The sequence below is a fragment of the Homarus americanus genome, unplaced genomic scaffold, assembly GCF_018991925.1.
Source record: "Homarus americanus isolate GMGI-L3 unplaced genomic scaffold, GMGI_Hamer_2.0 scaffold40151, whole genome shotgun sequence".
NCBI classification, from domain to species: Eukaryota; Metazoa; Arthropoda; class Malacostraca; order Decapoda; family Nephropidae; genus Homarus; species Homarus americanus.
The window spans coordinates 1-25,170 of record NW_024740670.1 but is presented as its reverse complement, the minus strand read 5'-3'; the positions used below and the strand labels follow the sequence as shown (position 1 = coordinate 25,170).

The 25,170-nt window shown below is 44.3% G+C and overlaps 1 long non-coding RNA gene across 1 annotated transcript; it reads right to left on the bottom strand.

Moving 5' to 3' along the window:
- LOC121875501 lies at positions 1-23,564 on the bottom strand. The gene is made up of 3 exons (XR_006090620.1): positions 23,180-23,564; positions 17,637-17,784; positions 1-12 (listed from the first exon to the last, which is right to left on the bottom strand). It is a non-coding gene; the product is annotated as an uncharacterized LOC121875501 (long non-coding RNA).
- Between the last annotated feature and the right edge of the window lie 1,606 nt (positions 23,565-25,170).

Below are 25,170 nucleotides of genomic sequence, written 5' to 3'. Positions count from 1 at the left end.
ACCACACCCACGCTGCTAACACTACACTGTGTTAGTGACCACACCCACCTGCCAACACCACACTGTATTAGTGACCACACCCACCTTCCAACACCACACTGTATTAGTGACCACACCCACCTGCCAACACCACACTGTATTAGTGACCACACCCACCTTCCAACACCACACTCTTAGTGACCACACCCACCTCCCAACACCACACTGTATTAGTGACCACACCCACCTGCCAGCACATCACTGTATTAGTGACCACACTCTCCTGCCAACACCACACTGTTAGTGACCACACCCACCTGCCACCACTAATTGGAATTAGCGGGGACCACACCACCTACCAACAACACCACACTGCTAGTGACCACACCCACCTGCCAACACCACACTGCCAGTGACCACACCCACCTGCCAACACCACACTGTATTAGTGACCACACCCACCTACCAATACCACACTGTTAGTGACCACACCCACTTGCCAAAACCACACTGTATTAGTGATCACACCACCTGCCAACATCACACTGTTAGTGACCACACCCACCTGCCAACACCACACTGTATTAGTGACTACACCCACCTGCCAACACCAAACTGTTAGTGACCACACTCATTCTCCAACAATTACACTGTATTAGTGACTACACCCACCCGCCAACACCACACTGTATTAGTGATCATTAATCTGAATCTACCAACACCAAACCTGTTAGTGACTACACCCACCTGCCAAACACCACACTGTGAGTGACCACACCCACCTGCCAACACCACACTGTATTAGTGACCACACCCACCTGCCAACACCACACTGTATTAGTGACCACACCCACCTGCCAACACCACACTGTATTAGTGACCACGCGCGCGCACGCGCTCACACACACACACACCACTTCTTCCCGAAAGTCCGTCAATGTCACCCAGCTGACCCCTGGATCACACCTCGGATCAAAGACTTATGCAACAGAGACAGAGCCTTTCATCTCAATGACCACATCCGCTACAGGTCACTTCGCAACAGAGTCATCGCGAAATACGCACTGCAAAGAAGTCCCACTACCCAGCAATTACAACACCTGAAACGAACATCAGTCAATGGTATGGTAGCTTAAAGAACTCTGTGGACTAAACAACATGACACACCCCTCCTTCTTAGCCATCTCACTAATGTTGACGCAGCTGAGCAAACAAATAACCATTTCGCTACTATATGCCAGACGCTCCCACGGCTTGACACAACCACTCTCCCTGCTTACCTACCAGCCCCCTTCCCACTGACTTAGTAGAAATTTGACAGCAAAACGCCTGGACAAACTAAAATTAAACGCTCTACCACCCCATTGACTTACCAATGAAACTATTCAAGGAGTTCTCCCAGGCTTGCTAAACCCCTCTGCTCCATCATCAATGCTTCTCTCAGTCAAGCCAGATGCCCAGCTGACTGGAAGACCTCTTATGTATCACCAGTGCCCAAGTCAACCAGCCCACAATCCTTAAATCAGCTACGACCTATTGCAATCACCCCAATACCCAGCCTAATCTGTGAAAGTTTGTGTTTGACTGGGCTTATGCTGATATTGCGGAGTCGTAGACCCTCAGCAATTTGGCAACATGAAAACTTCCTCCACCACTCACTGTCTTGTCAGCTTTCTCGATTACATATACCGCCATCTCGAGAAACGAAAAACGTCTGGCTGTCGCCTTCGTTCACTAAAGCGTTCGACCTAGTCGACCACAATATAATCATAAACAAAGCTATTGACCTCGGGCTTCGGAGAAGTCTCATACCATGGCTTACAGACTTCCTCAGTGACCGACGCCAAGCTGTACGCTTCCGAGGGCTGTCTCCACCTTTCAGTCACTCACCTGGCGTCCCCAAGGCACCAAGATGGGACCACTCTGCTTCCTTATGCTCATCAATGATGCCCTAAGAGAAACCCCTGCTCGCTGGAAATATGTCGACGACTCACCATTGGGATCAGCGTCAAATTCTGCTCCAACTATACCGCCCTTCAACCTCTCCGACATTGTCCCACCTCCTTTCATTACTCTAGGTCCGAACACACTCCAGGTTGTAGATTCCACGAAGCTCCTCGGCGTCACCATAGACAACAAACTAAATTGGAAACCACACGTCAGTGAAGTTGTCAAATCCTCCAGTTTTCTCCACCTCCTCCGCCGACTGAAGTCCCTCGGAGTTCCTGCACCCGAGCTCCACAGTGTTTACACAACATTCATACTTCCCAAGCTCACCTATGCCTCCCCCACCTGGTCTTCCTCCCTAAATGCCACACAACGTAAACACCTAGAAAAAGTGCAAAAGAGGGCATGCAAGATTATTCTCTCCCCTTCCTACTCCACATATCAAGAAGCGCTCAACACACTGACCCTTTCGACTCTCACTGACCATCACCACGACCTCATCTGCAAATTTGGTAAGAAGCTTCTACACCATCCTCGACACCGGCTCCTACTACCACCTGAGATCCCTAGCCCGAGAATTGCTGTTCGACACCACAATCGCATCCAGCCCATACGTGCACGAACTGATCGCTATAAGAACAGCCCAGTCCCAACCATTGTAAAAATTATCAACTTGTAATAAACCAGTGTATTCAATTCCCAGTAAACACTACTCCTTGCACTGTCACTATGTTGAAATGAACTGTAGTTTGAGCTTTTCCCCATCTAGTTATTATATGTCTTATTTGTGTCACTTATGTTACTTGTATATTATTTGTAATTCGAAACCCATTCCCCAAATATGTAACTGCATATTTTCAGCCTTCTGGCTGCCAAGCTCTTTCAATAAACCGTTAATTATTATTATTATTATTATTATCGCACACACACGGTTGCATTAGCCTCTGTCAAATATAAAGTCAGTAATATTATATAAATGTGGGTTTATAACATTTGTACATTATTTACAGTCTATCATCCAGAGTAATCTAATATACTATAGCACTAGGGGTGTGTGTGTGTGTGTGTCTGCTCTGGGCAGCCGAAACGGCACAATCGTTTTTCATCAAACTTGGTGGAAAAATCGCAAAAAAATTTGTTCAGTGGAACAAACCTGGTCCCATATCGATGGTTTCTTTAGGAAGCCAATACATAACCATTTTATTTACGCTGGAAAACGATGCAAGTCTACGGACTTGGCGCACCCAGCCCACGATTGCAGTTATGGTATTCGGCTCCCTCCTCCTCCCGCCACTTTTTTCTGAGCCTACGTTTTTTTTTAATGTTGTCCGGATTAGTAAAGGAAGGAAAATGAGTAAATAGAATAACAAATAAAGAAGGGGAAACAGAAAATAGTTAGAGATAGCAGGTGGGGGCGAGCTGAGTTTCATCATGCGTCTGGATGCGCAGTTTCAAATTTACCAGACGACCTTACAGCTACAGTGTATGCTTATTCCTGTGAGAAGAGATAAAAAGAAAATAACAGAAATACATGGAGAAGATGACTACAATAGACACAGGGTAAATATAGACAGTGAAACAGACAGGAGGTTGACAAAAATAGACAGATTCATACATGCACAAATAGACAATATGGCAACTAACATGACAGACAGACAGCTGACTGGCAATAGACAGGACGGATAGACTTGAGACAGATTAGAAGGCATTTATAAACAAGAATAACACCAAATTGACCATAACTGCGTCAGTGAGTGTCGGAGGTCTTACATCCACCAGCGTAAAAAATAAGACGCATTGAAAACTAACACCCTCGTGCGGAAAGAACATCGATGGTGGGTCAGTCATGCGAGATGGGCCTAAAACTGACTAACGTACATGATGACTATGATGACTTAACACAGGTGATGACTTAAGCAGATGGTGACTAATCACACCAGAATCAAGGTCACTTCTCTTCATAATATCATTTTTTTATGATTTTAACCTCTCCTTATGGCGAATATTTCTTGAACTAATTATTCTAACCTTTATTCTATTCCTTCCTATAGTATATTAGATACTGCAAGTATCACGACCACGACCATGATTATAACAACCACGACTATGATTATAACAACCAGGACCATGATTATAACAACCAGGACCATGATTATAACAACCACGACCATGATTATAACAACCACGACCATGATTATAACCAAGACCATGATTATAACAACCACGACCATGATTATAACAACCACGACCATGATTATAACAACCAGGACCATGATTATAACAACCACGACCATGATTATAACAACCACGACCGCAGTTATAACAACCGACCATGATTATAACAACCACGACCATGATTATAACAACCACGACCATGATTACTTAACAACCACGACCATGATTACTAACAACCAGGACCATGATTATAACAACCAGGACCATGATTATAACAACCAGGATATGATTATAACAACCACGACCGCAGTTATAACAACCCGACCATGATTATAACAACCACGACCATGATTATAACAGCACGACCGCCGATTATAACAACCACGACCATGATTATAACAACCACGACCGCGGTTACCAACTAACCACGACCATGATTACTGGCCACGACCATGATTATAACAACCAGGACCATGATTATAACAACCAGGACCACGATTATAACAACCAGGACCATGATTATAACAACCCGGGACCATGATTATAACAACCAGGACCGCCAGTTATAACAACCAGGACCATGATTATAACAACCAGGACCGGGATTATAACAGCAGGACCATGATTACGCAACAACCAGGATGTGATTATAACGCCAGGACCATGATTACAACAGCCAGGACCATGATTATAACAACCAGGACCATGATTATAACAACCCGGGACCAGGATTATAACAGCCAGGACCATGATTATAACAGCCAGGACCACGATTATAACAACCAGGACCATGATTATAACAAAGCAGGACCATGATTATAACAACCAGGACCATGATTACAACAACCAGGACCAGGATTATAACAACCAGGACCATGATTATAACAACCAGGACCAGGATTATAACAATAGCTAGGACCATGATTATACTAACCGGGATCGCCAGTTATAACAACAAGGACCGCAGTTATAACAGCCAGGACCACGATTAGCAACAACCAGGACCATGATTATAACAAGCAGGACCATGATTATAACAACCAGGACCATGATTACAACAACCAGGACCGCAGAGTTATAACAACCAGGATATGATTATAACAACCAGGACCGCCAATTATAACAGCAGCAGCCACGACCACTTGATTATAACAAACGGGACCATGATTATAACAACCAGGACCATGATTATAACAACCAAGACCATGATTATAACAGCCACGACCCATGATTATAACCAAAAGCAGGACCATGATTATAACAACCAGGACCGCGTTATAACAACCAGGACCATGATTATAACAACCAGGACCATGATTATAACAAGCAGGACCGCAGATTAACAACCAGGACCATGATTACAACAGGACCATGATTATAACGGCCACGACTATGATTATAACAACCACGACCATGATTATAACGGCCACGACCATGATTATAACAACCAGGACCATGATTATAACAACCAGGACCATGATTACCAATAACAACCAGGATACGTTATAGCAACCAGGACCACGATTATAACAGCCAGGACCATGATTATAACAACCAGGACCATGATTATAACAACCAGGTACCATGATTATAACCAACCAGGACCATGATTATAACAACCACGACTATGATTATAGCAACCGACCATGATTATAACCAACCAGGACCATGATTATAACCCAACCGCGGCCATGATTATAACCACGACCGCCAGTTATAACAACCACGACCATGATTATAACAACCAGGACCGCCGATTGCAGCAACCGGGACCATGATTATAACAACCAGGACCACGATTATAACCAGCAGGGACCATGATTATAATAACCGGACCATGATTATAGCAGGACCGCCGAAGAGTTATAACAACCACGACTATGATTATAACAACCACGATACCGCCAGTTATAACAACCAGGACATGATTATAACAACCAGGACCATGATTATAACAACCAGGACCATGATTATAGCAACCAGGTTATGATTATAACAACCAGGACCATGATTATAACAACCACGGCCATGATTATAACAACCACGATCATGATTATAAGAATCCGTGTGATTATAACAACCAGGACCATGATTGCATAACAACCAGGACCATGATTACAACAACCAGGACCAACAGTTATAACAACCACATTATGATAACAACCAGGACCGCCTGACTATAACAACCCGACCATGATTATAACAACCGACTATGATTATAACAACCCGTCTATGATTATAACAACCACGGCCATGATTATAACAACCAGGACCATGATTATAACAACCAGGACCGCCAGTTATAACCACGACTATGATTATAACAACCACGGCCATGATTATAACAACCGCGGCCGCAGTTATAACCACGACCATGATTATAACAACCGACCATGTTTATAATAACCCGATACGCCGATTATAACAACCCGTCTATGATTATAACCACGGCCGCCAGTTACATAACAGCCACGACTGATTACCAACAACCACGGCCGCCAGTTATAACAACCATGACCATGGTTATAAGAATCACGACCATGATTATAACCAACCAGGACCATGATTATAACCAGGACCATGATTATAACAACCAGGACCATGATTATAACAACCAAGGACCGCCCAGTGTAACAACCAGGACCGCCAGTTATAACAGCCAGGACCATGATTATAACAACCAGGACCATGATTATAACGATCAAACCATGATAACAACCAGGGACCATAATGACTATAACAACCACGTCTGTAGTTATAACAACCACGTACCATGATTATAACAACCAGGACCATGATTATAACAACCAGGACCAACCACGTCTATGATTATAACAACCACGGCCATGATTATAACAACCAGACCATGATTATAACAACCAGGACCATGATTATAACAACCAGCACCATGATTATAACAAACGGACCATGATTATAACAACCACGACTATGATTATAACAACCACGGCCATGATTATAACAACTATACCATGATAACAACCACGACCATGATTATAACAACCACGACATGATTATAATAACCACGACCATGATTATAACAACCACGTCTATGATTATAACCACGATGATGTTTATAACAACCACGACCATGATTATAACAACCATGACCATGATTATAACAACCACGACCATGATTATAACAACCACGACGATGTTAATAACAACCACGACCTTGATTATACCAACCACGACGATGGTTATAACAACCACGACTATGATCATAACCACGACTATGTTTATGACAACCACGACCATGATTATAACAACCACGACCGTGATTATGACAACCACGACCATGATTATAACAACCACGACCATGATTATAACAACCACGAACATGATTATAACAACCACGACCATGATTATAACAACCACGAACATGATTATAACAACCACGACCCTGATTATAACAACCAGGACCATGATTATAACAACCAGGACCATGATTATAACAACCATGACTATGATTATAACAACCACAGCCATCTGGAAAACGATGTCGCTCTACGCTGTCAGCCGGACGGCGGTTGCAAGCTAGCCAAGCACGAGCGTTCGAACTTTCACGCCTCGGTAAACTGTACCACCGGACTCGCAACCGGGCACGAACGTGCCCACGATCACTTGTGAGCATCTAAACTACAGTAGAATAAACACTTTTATATCACGCCATCCTGGCTTGTCATCCCACTAACCTCCACACCAGCACTGTTTATGTCAATAGTTTTGCTACTGACAGTTTGAGGTGAGGCTCCCCACCAAGTCACCAGTTGATAGCCCAACACTAAAACAGGATGTGTAATTAAATCTGACGAGGACTACTCAAAACTAGAGAAAGATCTAAACAATTTTTTCGAATGGTCTGAAAAATGGCAGATGAAATTCAATGAGGACAAATGTAAAGTACTCAGTATAGGAGATGTAAACAGGGAAACCAGATACCAGATGAACAACAATGTTATTGAGAAATCCGACTGTGAGAGAGATTTAGGAGTAATGATAATTAGGAATCTTAAGCCAAGTAAACAATGTGTTTTTGCTCAAACAAAGCTAATAAAGTACTTGGGTTCATACAAAGGAGTGTTAGTTACAAGACTAGCGAAATCATCTTAAGACTATAGCTTGCGCTTGTGAGACCTCACTTGGATTACGCAGTTCAATTCTGGTCACCGTACTACAGAATGGATATAGAATCCTTGGAAAGAATTCAGAGGAGAATGACAAAACTAATCCCGGGCATTAGGAACCTTGAGTACAGAGACAGGTTAAAGCATCTTAATTTGCACTCCCTCGAGAGACGTAGAGCGAGGGGCGACATGATAGAGGTGTATAAATGGAAGTCAGGGCTAAACAAAGGGGACATTTCAAAGGTGCTTAAACTATCCAGCCAGGAGCGAACTTGTAACAATGGTTTTAAATTAGACAAATTTAGATTTACGCGCGAAATAGGTAAACATTGGTTTGGAAAAAGAGTAGTGGATGAGTGGAATAAGTTACCAAATATCATCATTAACTCGAATACGCTGGATAGCTTCAAACATAGGTTGGATGCTTATATGAGCAATCGGGGTTTGATGAAAATGGGACTGCCCAGTATGGGCCAATAGGCCCGCTGCAGTTTCCTCCATTCATATGTTCTTAACACTAACACTACACTACACATTATTACTAGTAATGACAGGTAACACTACACATTATTACTAGTAATGGTAGGTAACACTACACATTATTACTAGTAATGGTAATACTACGTATTATTACACATAATGGCAGGTAACACTACACCGTATTTCTAGTAATGGCAGGTAACACTTCACATTATTACTAGTAATGGTAGGTAACACTACACATTACTGTATTACCCATAATGGTTAGTAACACTACACATTATTATTAGTAGCGGTAGGTAACACTGCACATTATTGCTACTAACGGTGGAGACCTGTGGTGTAATGGTCAGCATGCTCGCCTCGCAGGCAAGGGGACCCGGGTTCGATCCCCGACAGTGTGAAACTATGGCCACGTTTCTTTACGCCATTGGCTTCTGTCTATCCAACAGTAATTGGAGACCTGGATATTAATCGATTTGCGGATCATATGCCATGGGTAATGGTTAGCCAGTGCAGTTATCAAGTTTTCTCTGACTATTCCTTGACACTGGGTCATGCAGCACGTTAACTTAGGGTGTGGTTGTTGTGTTGGCGACAGCTTCTACACCTTAAACAAATTCACGCCTAGGTGGCCCTTGGGCCGGCCATCCACGTTCCACGAGGGGCAACTATTACTAATAACGGTAGGCAATACTACACATTACTTAAACTATCATTACATTGTAGAGCTAAAATATGAAACAGAAAATAGATTTTCAATATTGCCAGAGGGTGACTTTGATGAACAAGGACCAGGAAAAGAGGTTGGAGGTCTTTGAAATGTGGTGTTTAAGGTGAATGCTAAGAATAGGCTACACTGACAGGACAACAAATGAAGAAGTACTAAGATAAACAAAAACTTCAAGAGGAATAATTAAAATGTATAGAAAAAAATAGATATTTTGGTCATATAATTAGGGGTGAGGGAATAATAATAAATTTTAATGGACAAATTTGAGGGTAAGAGGGCCAGGGGAAGGCAGAGACTGGGATGAATGGATGAATGAAATTAAGAATTGGGTCTCCAGAAAGATACAAAATCCAAGAGGACTGGTAAAAACAGCTCAAGAACGTTTAGAGTGGAGGACCGTGGTCGCTCGCCAATCCTTAAAAAAATAATTTCTTAATTATTTGTTATATTAAATTATTTTAGTATCATTTACTTACAATAAATATAGCAGAATTTGGGAAAGTATAGGACTGTATGCAAATTTCATGAGTGTAAGGTTGGTACCACTGGGCCAGGCAAGTGACCTTGGCACGTGTGGTTTGCCATGAGGGGCAGGCAGAGACCAGTCAGACTCCAACCCGCTTCATATCTTTGTAGATTGTGACGATATCTGAAGGTTATATACCACTACACTTTACAGATAAGGGTTTAAAACATTTTTAGAGACGCAATTGAATTTTACTCAATCTTTTCTATCTTTCTGCCCTGAGCAGTTGCTTCAGTTTTATAAGGTTAGATGTGGTGAAGTGTAGATGTGTGTGGGTCGGCAGGTTTTCAGAACCTGTCACCCAACACCTAGTACCCAGAACCTGTCACCCAACACCTAGTACCCAGAACCTGTCACCCAACACCTAGTACCCAGAACCTGTCACTCAACACCTAGTACCCAGAACCTGTCAACCAACACCTAGTGCCAAGAACCTGTCACCCAACACCTAGTACCAAGAACCTGTCACCCAACACCTAGTACCCAAGAACCTGTCACCCAACACCTAGTACCAAGAACCCGTCACCCAACACCTAGTACCCAGAATCTAGCACCTAACACCGAGTACCCAGAACGTTTCACCCAACACCTAGTACCCAGAACCTGTCACCCAACACCTAGTACCCACAACTTGTCACCCATCACCTAGTACCCAGAACCTGTCACCCAACTTTTGGTACCAAAAGAACTATTCTCACCCAACACCTAGTACTGAACCCTGTCACCCCAACACCTAGTACCCAGAACCTGTCACCCAACACCTGTAGTACCCAGAACCCTGTCACCCAAACCCTAATACCCAGAACCTGTTACCCAACACCTTGTACCAAGAACCTGTCACCCATTTCCTAGTACTTGAACCTGTCACCCCAACACCTAGTACCCAGACCTGTCACCCCAACACCTAGTGCCCAGAACCTGTCACCCCAACACCTAGTACTGCAGAACCTGTCACCCCAACACCTAGTACCCCAGAACCTGTCACCCCAACACACCTAGTACCAAGAACCTGTCACCCAACACCTAGTACCCAGAACCTGTCACCCAACACCTGGTACCCAGAACCAGTCACCCATCACCTGGTACCAAGAACTAATCAACCAACACCTAGTACCCAGAACCTGTCACCCAACATCTAGTACCAAGAACCTGTCACCTAACACCTAGTACCCAGAATCTAGCACCTAACACCTACTACCCAGATTCTAGCACCTAACACCTAGTACCCAGAACCTGTCACCCAACAGCTAGTACCCAGAACCTGTCACCCAACACCTAGTACCAAGAACCTGTCACCCAACACCTAGTACCCAGAACCTGTCACCCAACACCTAGTACCAAGAACCTGTCACCCAACACCTAGTACCCAGAACCTGTCACCCAACACCTAGTACCCAGAACCTGTCACCCAACACCTAGTACCCAGAACCTGTCACCTAACACCTTTTACCCAGAACCTGTCACCCAACACCTAGTACCCAGAACCTGTCAACCAACACCTAGTACCCAAAATCTAGTACCCAACACCTAGTACCCGGAATCTAGTACCTAAGACCTAGTACCAAGAACCTGTCACCCAACACCTAGTACCCAGAACTTGCCACCCAACTCCTAGTGTCCAGAACATGTCACCCAACACCTAGAAACAAGAACCTGTCACCCAACACCTAGTACCCAGAACCTGTCACCCAACACCTAGTACCCAAAATCTAGTACCCAACACCTAGTACCCGGAATCTAGTACCTAAGACCTAGTACCAAGAACCTGTCACCCAATTCCTAGTACCCAGAACCTGTCACCCAACACCTAGTACCCAGAACCAGTCACCCAAAACCTAGTACCCAGAACCTGTCGCCCAACACCTAGTACCAAGAACCTGTCACCCAACACCTAGTACCCAGAAACTGTAACCCAACACCTAGTACCCAGAACCTGTCACCCAACACCTAGTACCCAGAACCAGTCACCCAACACCTAGCGTTCCTACAACTTGTCACCCAACACCTAGTACCCAGAACCTGTCACCCAACACCTAGAACCAAAACCTGTCACCTAACACCTAGTACCCAGAACCTGTCACCCACCTTGTACCCAGAACTCGTCACCAACACCTAGTACCCAGAATCTAGCACTCCAACACATAGTACCCAGAATACGCAACACCTAGTACCCAGAACTTGTCACCCAACACCTAGTACCAAGAATCTGTCACGCAATTCCTAAAGTACCCAGAACCTGTCACCCAACACCTAGTACCCAGAACCTGTCACCCAACACCTGGTACCCAGAACCAGTCACCCATCACCTGGTACCAAGAACTAATCAACCAACACCTAGTACCCAGAACCTGTCACCCAACATCTAGTACCAAGAACCTGTCACCTAACACCTAGTACCCAGAATCTAGCACCTAACACCTACTACCCAGATTCTAGCACCTAACACCTAGTACCCAGAACCTGTCACCCAACAGCTAGTACCCAGAACCTGTCACCCAACACCTAGTACCAAGAACCTGTCACCCAACACCTAGTACCCAGAACCTGTCACCCAACACCTAGTACCAAGAACCTGTCACCCAACACCTAGTACCCAGAACCTGTCACCCAAAACCTAGTACCCAGAATCTGTCACCCAACACCTAGTACCAAGAAACTGTCACCCATTTCCAAGTACCCAAACCTGTCACCCAACACCCAGAACCCAGAATCCTGTCACCCAACACCTAGTACCCAGAACCTGTCACCTAACACCTAGTACCCAGAACCTGTCACCCAACACCTAGTACCCAGAACCTGTCACCCAACACCTAGTACCCAGAACCTGTCACCCAACACCTAGTACCAAGAACCTGTCACCCAACACCTAACACCAAGAACCTGTCACCCAACACCTAATACCAAGAACCTGTCACCCAACACCTAGTACCCAGAATCTAGCACCTATGACCTAGTACCCAGAACCTGTCACCCAACACCTAGTACCAAGAACCTGTCACCCAACACCTAGTACCCAGAATCTAGCACCTAACACCTAGTACCCAGAACCTGTCACCCAACACCTAGTACCAAGAACCTGTCACCCGACACCTAGTACCCAGAACATGTCACCCAACATCTAGTACCCAAAATCTAGCACCTACGACCTAGTACCCAGAACCTGTCACCCAACACCAAGTTCCCAGAACCTGTCACCCAACACCTAGTAGCCAAGAACCTGTCACCCAACACCTAGTACACAGAACCTGTCACCCAACACCTAGTACCCAGAACCTGGCACCCAACACCTAGTACCCAGAATCTAGCACCTGACACCTAGTACCCAGAATCGAGCACATAGCACCTAGTACCCAGAATCTAGCACCTAACACCTAGTATACAAAACCTGTCACCCAACACCTAGTACCCAGAACCTGTCACCCAACACCTAGTGTCCAGAACCTGTCACCCAACACCTAGTACCCAGAACCTGTCACCCAACACCTAGTACCCAGAACCTGTCACCCAACACCTAGTACCCAGAACCTGTCACCCAACACCTAGTACCCAGAACTTGTCACCCAACACCTAGTTCGAACTTGTCACCCAACACCTAGTACCCAGAACCAGTCACCCAACACCTAGTACCAAAAACCTGTCACTAACACCTAGTACCCAGAACCAGTCACCCAATTCCTAGTACCCAGAACCTGTCACCCAACACCTAGTACCCAGAATCTAGCACCTAACATCTAGTACCCAGAACTTGTCACCCAACACCCTAGTACCCAGAACTTGTCACCCAACACCTAGTACCCAGAACCTGTCTGCTAGCACCCTAGTACCCAGAACCTGTCACTCAACACCTGGTTCCCAGAACCTGTCACCCAACACCTGAGTGCAAGAACCTGTGCCCCCAACACCTAGTACCAGGAACATCACCCAACAACCTAGTACCCAGAACCTGTCACCCCAACACCTAGTACCCAGAACCCTGCACCCCAACACCCCTAGTACCCAGAACCTGTCACCCAACACCTAGTACACAGAATTTGTCACCCAACAACCTAGTACCCAGAACCTGTCACCCAACACCTAGTACCCAGAACCTGTCACCCAACACCTAGTACCAAGAACCTGTCACCCTACACCTAGTTCCCAGAATCTAGCACCTAAGACCTAGTACCCAGAACCTGTCACTTAACACCTAGTACCAAGAACCTGTCACCCAACACCTGAGTACCCAGACCTATCACCCAACACCTAGTACTAGAACCTGTCACCCAACACCTAGTATCAGAACCTGTCACCCAACACCCCATTACCCCAGGAACCTGTCACCCCAACACAGGAAGTACCCAGAACCTGTCACCCCAACACCTTGTACCAGAACCTGTCACCCAGCACCTAGTACCCAAGAACTTGTCCTCAACACCTAGTACCCAGAACCTGTCACCCCAACACCCTAGTACCCAGAACCTGTCACCCAACACCTAGTACCCAGAACTTGTCACCCAACATCTAGTACCCCAGAACCTGTCACCCCAACCACCTAGTACCCAGAACCTGTCACCCAACACCTAGTACCCAGAACCTATCACCCAACACCTAGTACCCAGAACCTGTTACCCAACACCTATTATCCAGAACCTGTCACCCAACACCTAGTACCCAGAACCTGTCGCCCAACACCAAGTACCGAGAACCTGTCACCCAACACCTTGTACCCAGAACCTGTCTCCCAACACCTAGTACCCAGAACCTGTCACCCAACACCTAGTACCAAGAACCTGTCACCCTACACCTAGTACCCAGAATCTAGCACCTAAGACCTAGTACCCAGAACCTGTCCACCCCAACACCTGGTACAAAAGAACCTGTCACCCAACACCTGGTACCAAGAGCCTGTCACCCAGCACCCTAGTACCCAGAACCTGTCACCCCAACACCTAGTACCCAGAACCTGTCACCCCCAACACCTAGTACCAGAACCTGTCACCCCAACACCTAACACAAGAACCTGTCACCCAACACCCCTATAATACCAGAATTCTGTCACCCAACACCTAGTACCCAGAATCTAGCACCTATGACCTAGTACCCAGAACCTGTCACCCAACACCTAGTACCAAGAACCTGTCACCCAACACCTAGTACCCAGAATCTAGCACCTAACACCTAGTACCCAGAACCTGTCACCCAACACCTAGTACCAAGAACCTGTCACCCGACACCTAGTACCCAGAACATGTCACCCAACATCTAGTACCCAAAATCTAGCACCTACGACCTAGTACCCAGAACCTGTCACCCAACACCAAGTACCCAGAACCTATCACCCAACACCTAGTAGCCAAGAACCTGTCACCCAACACCTAGTACACAGAACCTGTCACCCAACACCTAGTAACCAGAACCTGTCACCCAACACCTAGTTCCCAGAATCTAGCACCTAAGACCTAGTACCCAGAACCTGTCACCCAACACCTAGTACCAAGAACCCGTCACCCAACACCTAGTACCCAGAATCTAGCACCTAACACCGAGTACCCAGAACGTTTCACCCAACACCTAGTACCCAGAACCTGTCACCCAACACCTAGTACCCACAACTTGTCACCCATCACCTGAGTACCCAGAACCTGTCACCCAACACCTGAAACAGAACTATTCACCCAACACCTAGTACCCCAGAACCTGTCACAACAACACCTAGTACCCAAGAACCTGTCACCCCAACACCTAGTACCCAGAACCTGTCACCCAAAACTATACCCAGAACCTGTTACCCAACACCTTGTACCACAGAACCTGTCCACCATTTCCTAGTACCCAAGAACCTGTCACCCCAACACCTAGTACCCAAGACCTGTCACCCAACACCTAGTGGGGTCTGTCACCCAACACCTAGTACCCAGACCTGTCACCCAACACTAGTACCCAAGACCTGTCACCCCAACACCTAGTACCAAGAACCCTGTCACCCAACACCTAGTACCCCAGAACTTGTCTCACCTTTACCTGGTGCCCAGAACCAGTCACTGCCCATCACCTGGTACCAGGAGCCTAATCAAACCAACACCTAGTACCCACAGAACCTGTCACACCCAACATCTAGTACCAGAACCTGTCACCCCTAACACTAGTACCCCAGAATCTAGCACCTAACACCTACTACCCAGATTCACAGCACCTATACCTAGTACCCAGAACCTGTCCTGCCCAACAGCTAGTACCCCAGAACCTGTCACCCAACACCTGGTACTTAAGAACACCAATACCCCAACACCTGGTACTTCCCCAGAACCTGTCACACCCAACACTAGTACCAGAACCTGTCACCCCAACACCTAGTACCCCAGAATGTCACCCCAACACCTAGTACCAGAACCTGTCACCCAACACCTAGTGCCCCAGAATCAGTCATAACAACTAGTGCAAAACCTGTCACCCAACTCCTAGTACCCAGAACCATCACCCCAATTCCTAGTATCCAAGAACCTGTCACACCCCAACACCTACTACCCAGATTCTAGCACCTAACACCTAGTACCCAGAACCTGTCACCCAACAGCTAGTACCCAGAACCTGTCACCCAACACCTAGTACCAAGAACCTGTCACCCAACACCTAGTACCCAGAACCTGTCACCCAACACCTAGTACCAAGAACCTGTCACCCAACACCTAGTACCCAGAACCTGTCACCCAACACCTAGTACCCAGAACCTGTCACCCAACACCTAGTACCCAAGACCTGTCTCACCCAACACCTACTACACAGAATTTGTCACCCAACACCTAGTACCCAGAACCTGTCACCCAACACCTAGTACCAAGAACCTGTCACCCTACACCTAGTACCCCAGAATCCTAGCACCCTAAAGACCCTAGTACCCAGAACCTGTCACCCAACACCTTGTACCCAGAACCACCAATCACCCATTTCCTGAGTACCCAGAACCTGTCACCCCAACATCTAGTACCAAAAAACTTGTCACCCCAACACCTAGTACCCAAGAACTGTCACCCCAACACCCTAGTACTTAGAACCCACATCACCCAACACCTAGTACCCAAGACCTGTCACCCAACACCTGAGTATCCAGAACCTGTCACCCAACACCAAGTACTGAACTTCTGTCACCCAACACCAGGAGTACCCAGAATCTGACACCCAACACCTTGTACCAAGAACCTGTCACCCAACACCTAGTACCCAGAACCTGTCACCCCAATGCCCTAGTACCCAGAGACCTGTCACCCAACACTAGTACCCAGAACCTGTCACCCAACACCTAGTACCCAGAACCTGTCACCCAACACCTAGTACCAAGAACCTGTCACCCTACACCTAGTATCCAGAATCTAGCACCTAAGACCTAGTACCCAGAACCTGTCACCCAACACCTAGTACCAAGAACCTGTCACCCAACACCTAGTACCAAGAACCTGTCACCCAACACCTAGTACCCAGAATTTAGCACCAAACACCTAGTACCCAGAATCTAGTACCAAACACCTAGTACCAAGAATCTAGCACCAAACACCTAGTACCCAGAATCTAGCACCTAACACCTAGTACCCAGAACCTGTCACCCAACACCTAATAACCCGAACCTAACACCCAACACCTCCTACCCAGCCCCTAGCACCTACTGTAGGTTACTCACTGTCCATCAGTTCACTGTCTGGGTAGAGTTTAGCGATGTTGTTGATCATGGCGCGGGTGCCTGCCAGAGCTATTTCGTACTCAGGGACGCCCTCTCCTAGTGCTGCAGCACACGCCCAACCACCCACGTCTGACGTGGCTGCGCAGTTCTGGGGAAACACATCAAACACGATCAATTCCTTTCTCTTCTTACTCCCTCTCCATCATCACTAGTGGGTAAAGAACCATATATGTCTTTATACTGTATATGTTAACTGACATAGATATACCATAAGACCCACATTGATGGCCACTGTCTGAGATGTACACATTGCTTAATGTACTCACGGCTGAGAGTACAGTATACACAACTCAGAGTACACACAGCTGAATGTACAGAAAACAATGCACAGTACACTCATCTGAGAGTACACCCAGCTCAGAGTACACGCAGCAGGATGTACACACTACTGACCGCTGTTACGGTCAGGTTTTTGTTACCAATTAATCAACTTGTCAAAGGTAACTTTTATAACATTAAATTCATAATCATCAGACTGATAACCATGCCTCTAGGGCTAGATCTGAGGGTAAGCCAAATTACCAAAATAAATATCACTTAGTCTTATAATTATGTAAGTAAAATAGCTCATTATTTTTTATGATGATAAATCAAACAAAACATTACAAATTTAATATTTTTTTACTAACACACATACACACATAATATATATATATATATATATATATATATATATATATATATATATATATATATATATATATATATATATATATATATATATATATATATATATATATATATATATATATATATATATATATGCTGATAACCACAAGGAAAGAAGAAAACACGAAGTTCCCAAGCGCTTTCGTGTAATTCACATCTTCAGGGGTGAGTACAGACTAGAGAGAGTAATACAAATCAAGGTGTATATATACAGAGGAGGGTGAGACCAGGTCCACAATGGTCAGGTATTAGGTAATGACCCTACTAATCTTTAAATAGCACACAACGGTTGGTGGTCAGGTCAGATGGTCAAGTGACCCGGCCTTCTCACCTGATCACAAATCTTCTTAATTACAAAATTGTCCAGCTTGTACATGCCGTTACTCAAATTCATGTTGAATGCTTCGGTATGTTTAATAAGACTAGATTCTATGATGTTCCTACTATCAATTGAATTACATGGTAATATTGAGGAGGCATTATCCCAGTCAATGCAATGCTTGTTATCCCTCAAATGAACAAACAGAGCATTGGATTCCTGGCCTGTCCTAACACTGTATTTGTGTTGTTTAATTCTAGTTGCAAGATCTTTACCTGTCTGGCCTAAGTAAAACATGTTACATTCCTTGCAAGGAACTTTATAAATGCAACCAATTGTGTTGTTGGGGGAGTTCTTGATTAACATTTGTTTAACAGTGCATGAGTTTTTAAATGCCACATTGACGTTCCAGGTTTTTAGCTGTGCAGGAATGTGTGAGAAATTTTTGTGAAATGGTAATATTAAGATATTCTTATGGTCATGGGTGGGCTTGGGGTCAGTTCTATAAAAAGTTTTCTTAGTAATGTTTAAGCATTTGTCTATGAAAGATCTAGGGTATTTAAGGTTTGAGCCAATATTATATATATATTTGTATTCCTCATCGATGAATTCCGGACTGCAAATTCTCAAGGCACGTAAAAACATTGTTGAAAATACTGACTGTTTGACTTTATTATGGTGGGCAGAATAATAATGAATGTATGAACACACATTAGTTGGTTTTCTATAAATACTGAACTTAAAAGTGTTACCTATTCTGTGTATCAGACAGTCTAGGAATGGCAATTTACAGTCTTGCTCTAATTCCACAGTGAATTTGATCGAGGGGGCTAAGTTGTTAAGTTGTGGCAGGAAAGCTTTTAGGTCCTCATTACATGGCCAGAGACATAATACATCATCAACATATATAAACCAGACTGCTGAGGGTGGTAAAATATTACTTAATAGTTTCTTTTCAAAGAATTCCATATATAGGTTGCTTAATACAGGTGAGAGTGGATTACCCATTGCCATACCAAATTTTTGAGCATAATATTCCCCATTGAATTCGAATTTGCAATCCTTAATACATAGTTTGATGAGTTCGATGAAGTCGTCTTTCGAGACGGGCAGTGAAATGTTATCCAGGGAATCTATGGGGAACTCTAGTAAATCATCAACTGGGACCTTTGTAAAGAGTGACGTTACATCAAAGCTGACCAGTTTAAAATCATGATTAATGTGTAAGTTATTGAGTTTATCAACCAGATCCGTATTATTCTTGATATTGGAGTTAGAAATGTTGCCAACTAGGGGATTTAGTAAAGAAACTAACCATTTAGATAGTTTATAAGAGATTGACCCAACTGAGCTAATGATGGGTCTTGCTGGGTTATTGGGCTTGTGGGTCTTGATTACACCGTACATGTATGGCAGTGGAGGGGACGTTGAAGTAAGATGTTTAATGAGCGTAGCTTTGCCTCTCAATAGGGACTTCAGTTTTTTGTTGAACTGGGTGTTGACAGTGTTGAGAGGATTATTTATAAGTTTAGAATATGTTGTGGTATCACATAAGAGGTCATTCATTTTAGAGATATAGTCATCTGACCTGACCACCAACCAAGTTGTGCGTTATTTAAAGACAGTAGGGTCATTACCTAATACCTGACCATTGTGGACCTGGTCTCACCCTCCTCTGTTTATATACACCTTGATTTGTATTACTCTCTCTAGTCGGTACTCACCCCTGAAGATGTGAATTACACGAAAGCGCTTGGGAACTTCGTGTTTTCTTCTTTCCTTGTGGTTATCAGCATATATATATATATATATATATATATATATATATATATATATATATATATATATATATATATATATATATATATATATATATATATATATATATATGTACATATATATATATATATATATATATATCGGGGAAGAGGTGAATTAAGGTTAATAAATGGTGCTCCACAGAAGAAAATTTGGATCTCAGGCCGCGAATGTTGGAAAAATGAAGTGTGAAAAAAGCCGATTCTCAAACAACCGCGGTGACGTCAATTGACGCCCCAGTAGTTTGATAATGATCAGGTCGGCCTTGGGGTTCACAACGTTACCGACTAGTGAGACCCAGCCGAGGTGGCCCCGCTTTAATATTAGGAGAATAACAAAATATACAAAATAAAACATATCTAGCCATGGTGACACCTTAATAACAGCAGGGCCATGGTCTCACCTTAATAACAGCAGCGCCATGGTGACTCACCTTAATAACAACAGCGCCATGGTGACTCACCTTAATAATTCAGCGCCATGGTCTCACCTTAATGACAGGGCCATGGTCTCACCTGAATAACAGCAGGGCCATGGTCTCACCTTAATTAATTACAGCAGGGCCATGGTCTCTATGGTAAGGGCCATGGTGACTCACCTTAATAACAGCTGGGCCATGGTGACTCATCTTAATAAAACACTTGACTCACCTTAACAACAGGGCCATCGTGACTCACCTTAATAACAGCAGGGCCATGGTGACTCACCACCTTAATAACAACAGGGCCATGGTGACTCACCTTAATAACAGCTGGGCCATGGTGACTCACCTTAATAACAGGGGCCATGGTGACTCACCTTAATAACAGGGCCATGGTGACTCACCTTAATAACAACAGGGCCATGGTGACTCACCTTAATAACAGCAGGGCCATCGACTCACCTAATAACAGCAGGTGACTCACCTTAATAACAGCTGGGCCATGGTGAGGGCCATGGTCACCTTAATAACAGCAGGGCCATGGTGACTCACCTTAATAAAAAACAGGGCCATGGTGACTCATCTTAATAAAAACAGGGCCATGGTGACTCATCTTAATAACCTGGGCCATGGTGACTCACCTTAATAACAGCAGGGCCATCGTGACTCACCCTTAATAACAGCAGGGCCATGGTGACTCAGCAACCAGAGGGCCATGACTGACCACCTTAATAACAGCATGGGCCATGGTGACTCACCCCAGGGCCATGGTGACAACAGCAGGGCCATGGTGACTCACCTTAATAACAGCTGGGCCATGGTGACTCACCAACAACAGGCCATGGTGACTCACTAATAACAGGGCCATGGTGACTCACCTTATAGCCATGGTGCAATAACAGGGCCATGGTGACTCACCTTCTTGTAACAACTGGGCCATGTTGACTCACCTTAATAACAACAGGGCCATGGTGACTCACCTTAATAACAGCAGAGACCATGGTGGCTATCTTAATAAAAAACAGGGCCATGGTGACTCATCTTAATAAAAAAAAAAGAGGGCCATGGTGACTCACCTTAATAACAGCAGGGCCATGGTGACTCACCTTAATAACAACAGGGTCATGGTGACTCACCTTAATAACAACAGGGCCATGGTGACTCACCTTAATAACAGCTGGGCCATGGTGACTCACCTTAATAACAGCAGGGCCATGGTGACTCACCTTAATAACAGCTGGGCCATGGTGACTCACCTTAATAACAGCCAGGCCATGGTGACCACCACAACAGGGCCATGGTGACTCACCTTAATAACAGCTGGGCCATGGTGACTCACCCAATAACAACAGGGCCATGGTGACTCACCTTAATAACAACAGGGCCATGGTGACTCACCTTAATAATAACCAACAGGCCATGGTGACTCACTTATAACAACAAAGGCCATGGTGACTCACCTTAATAACAACAGGGCCATGGTGACTCACCTTAATAACAACAGGGCCATGGGTGACTCATCTTAATAACAGCAGGGCCATGGTGACTCACCTTAATAACAACAGGGCCATGGTGACTCACCTTAATAACAGCTGGGCCATGGTGACTCATCTTAATAACAACAGTCTTAATAACAGAGGGCCATGGTGACTCACCCATAACAGCAGGGCCATGGTGACTCACCTTAATAACAACAGGGCCATGGTGACTCATCAACAGCAGGGCCATGGTGACTCACCCAATAACAACAGGGCCATGGTGACTCATCTTAATAACAGCACGGCCATGGTGACTCACCTAACAACAGGGCCATGGTGACAAATAACACAGGGCCATGGTGACTCACCTTAATAACCCATGGTGACTCAACAACAGGGCCATGGTGACTCATCTTAATAACAACAGGCCATGGTGACTCACTTAATAACAACAGGGCCATGGTGACTCACAGGGCCATGGTGACTCACCTTAATAACAACAGGGCCATGGTGACTCAGGGCCATGGTCAGGGCCATGGTGACTAATAACAACAGGGCCATGGTGACTCATCTTAATAACAACAGGGCCATGGCGACTCACCTTAATAACAGCAGGGCCATGGTGACTCATCTAAATAACAGCAGGGCCATGGTGACTCATCTTAACAGCAGGGCCATGGTGACTCCCCTTAAGAACAGCAGGGCCATGGTGACTCACCTTAATAACAACAGGGCCATGGTGACTCACCTTAATAACACCAGGGCCATGGTGACTCACCTTAATAACAGCTATCTCCTCGTGACTCTTGATCATACGCATCTTCATGGTGCCACTGGAGACGTCGACCAGTTTGTTGCTGTGAGGGAGGTGGTGTTGGAGGGTGCGTGAGGCATGAAGGGTGAGGTGGTCATACTCCACCCCCAGAGGTCCCTGCTCCTCACCCAACTCCTCCACCACCGCTCTGAAGTAGTTTTCTCGCTGCCAATCCGTGTACACGATGTTATCCTGCGGACACTCAGTAGATGATTTCGTGCCAAAACTTTATATAAAACAAGGACCTCTCACAGGCAGTGACCATCTGCCAATTATACTAACACTGCCAACAAGCCCCATATAGATACCAATAAAAGAGGCTGAAAATGAGCAAAACAGACTGGGACAGCTTCAAAGACGGCTTAGGTAATCACCATTCGATTAACCTACAAGGGAAAACAACAGAAGACAGACTCAGAAATGGACAGACTGCACTCAGCAATAAAAACATCTATAACCAAACACACTCCTACTTCACACTTTAGAACATTACCCAACAACAGACTAACAGAAGAAGTTAAATTAATCCAGACCTATTACAATGAAATAAACAGGTATAAGGAAAGACACGACAGTAACAGATGGCTATATACGACGCAGACAGCACTGCAGATAAAATTGAGAGACGCATGGAAGGAAGCAAACAACAAAAAATGGAATGATATTATAATGGCGGCCGACAAGACTAAAGACACAAAAACATTTTGGACTTCCTTAAACAAGATGATTGGGTACAACACGCAAAAAACACCAGACATTAAAGACCAAAATGGATCAAAACTGTACGAGGAAAATGAACAAGAGTCAGCATTCAAAAGGGAATGGGTAAAAGTTTTTAAAATATCAGATGAGGAAAATGAAGATTTTGATCGTGAACACGAAGAAAGTATAGAAGACGAAGTGGGTAGATAAATACATAGAATCACCCCAAAGCAATATATAGACTATAACTTATTACCTAATAATAAAATAAGAACTATGGGAGAAATGATGCACTGTCTGAGGAAGTTTAAAGAAAAGGCCCCCGGTCTCACGGGTATTACACGAAATATGATCATAAATCTACCTGAAAACATTTTAAAAACACAATTAAACATTTATAACGCATGCTGAATAACCGGTTACTTTCCAGACAAACTAAAATATGCCAAAATGATATTTAATCCCAAGGAGGGTAAGGACAATAAGGAAATATTAAATTACCGGGAACTACTGGAAAAAATGTTAAATTCAAGACTTATAACCTTTTTAACACAACAGGGGAAAACTAACAATAGACAACATGAATTTATGCCCAATAGAAATACCCTAACTGCAATAGCTACAATAACGGAAATAATTGCAATAGAAAAAAGCAAGGGGAACCAGATCAATATAATTTTAAGGAACGTTTCTAAGGCTTTTGATAAACTTTGGCATTTAGGCTTAAAATATAAAATATTAATATTGGGACTTAACGAACACTTGCTAAAAATATTGTGTAACTATTTAGAGGATAGGAGAGCACAAATTCAAATAGGAAACTTTATGGGAACTATGTTTAATCTTGAGAGTGGAGTACCTCAAGGAGGATGCCTTTCTCCAACACTATATACAATTTATACCTCACACACACCTCAACCCACCCCCTTTAGCGAATATGTAATGATTGCTGATGATATTACTCAAATAGTATCATACCCAAGAAAATCAACCCAATTTATGGCACTCTACACGGTACGAGCGATAAAAAATATAAATGACTGAGAAAAAATGGAAAATCAGGACAAATAAGAACAAATTCAAGATAATACCAATAGCCAAGATGAAAAGAAGTTCAGTAACAGTCGACCAGGAACTATACCCATACGACGCTGAAGGCAGGATGCTTGGACTAATACTAACAAAAAGAGGATATATAACATAAATAAAAGATAAAGAACGACAGGCAAGAATAAGAGTATCAAAAATAAAAC